The following is a 1,269-nucleotide window of genomic DNA, read 5'->3' on the forward strand; positions in this document are numbered from 1 at the left end:
CAGAGGTTGCAGTGAGCCGAGATGGTGCCACTGCACTCCAGCCTGGGCGGCAGAGCAAGACTCTGGGAAGGAAGGAAGGAAGGAAGGAAGGAAGGGAGGAAGGGAGGAAGGGAGGAAGGGAGGAAGGGAGGAAGGGAGGAAGGGAGGAAGGGAGGGAGGGAAGGAAGGAAGGAAGGGAGGAAGGGAGGAAGGGAGGAAGGGAGGAAGGGAGGAAGGGAGGGAGGGAGGGAACATCCTTGTGAAGTTTGTAAAACTAGGTATTTAGGTGCCTCCTGCTGTCCCTTGATATTATTCCTAAGTGACTCCTTCCACCCATTGTCATGAAGATTAAATGAGTTAATAATGTAATGTAATGGTTCTGAGAACACAACCTGGCAAGTGACATAAGGAGGATCTAAAGGGAATTGTGAACAACTGAGTCAGATGGAAGTGAGAATTAAGTATCTAGAAAAAAAAAACAACAACAAAAAAAACAAAACTATTTAACCAGAGCCTAACCTGCTGGACTTTTATCAGGACCTAACAGACCTTGGGAAATGGAAATACCCAACTCCAGTCATCTCTAGTCTCCCACATGGAAGAAGGGAAATACCCAACTCTAGCCCACTCTAGTCATCCTGTCCCACCAAAGGGGGGTAGGGGAAACTGAGAAAGGTGTGAAGTTTCCAATCCAGAGATATAGACTGACTAAAAGACTGAGACCTACTCAAAGAACTATAGAATGCTTCCCCTTCCCCCATACCTTGATACCACATTTCTAAAGGCCTAGGGATGGTTGCTTGAGCCCGGGAGTTCAAGACCAGTCTGGGCAACATAGTAAGATCTTGTCTATACAGAAAAACTAGTCAGGCATGGTGGTATGTGCCTGTAGTCCTAGCTACTTAGGAGGCTGACGTGGGAGGATTGCTTGACCCAGGAGGTGGAGGGTGCAGTGAGTCATGACCATGCCACTGCACTCCAGCCTAGGTGACAGAGCAAAACTCTGTCTCAAAAAAAGTTTTAGGCTGAGTGTGGTGGCTCACACCTGTAGTCCCATCACTTTAGGAGGCCAAGACAGGCAGATCACCTGAGGTCAGTGAGACCAGCCTGGCCAACATGGTGAAACCTTGTCTCTACTAAAAATACAAAAATTAGCTGGGCCGTGGTGGCATACACCTGTAATCCCAGCTACTCAGGAGGCTGAGGTAGGAGAATTGCTTGAATCCGGAAGGTGGAGGTTGCAGTGAGCCGAGATTGGGCCACTACAGCCTGGGTGACAGAGCAAGACTC

Source organism: Mandrillus leucophaeus, unplaced genomic scaffold (genome assembly GCF_000951045.1).
Source record: "Mandrillus leucophaeus isolate KB7577 unplaced genomic scaffold, Mleu.le_1.0 Scaffold392, whole genome shotgun sequence".
Classification (NCBI taxonomy): domain Eukaryota; kingdom Metazoa; phylum Chordata; class Mammalia; order Primates; family Cercopithecidae; genus Mandrillus; species Mandrillus leucophaeus.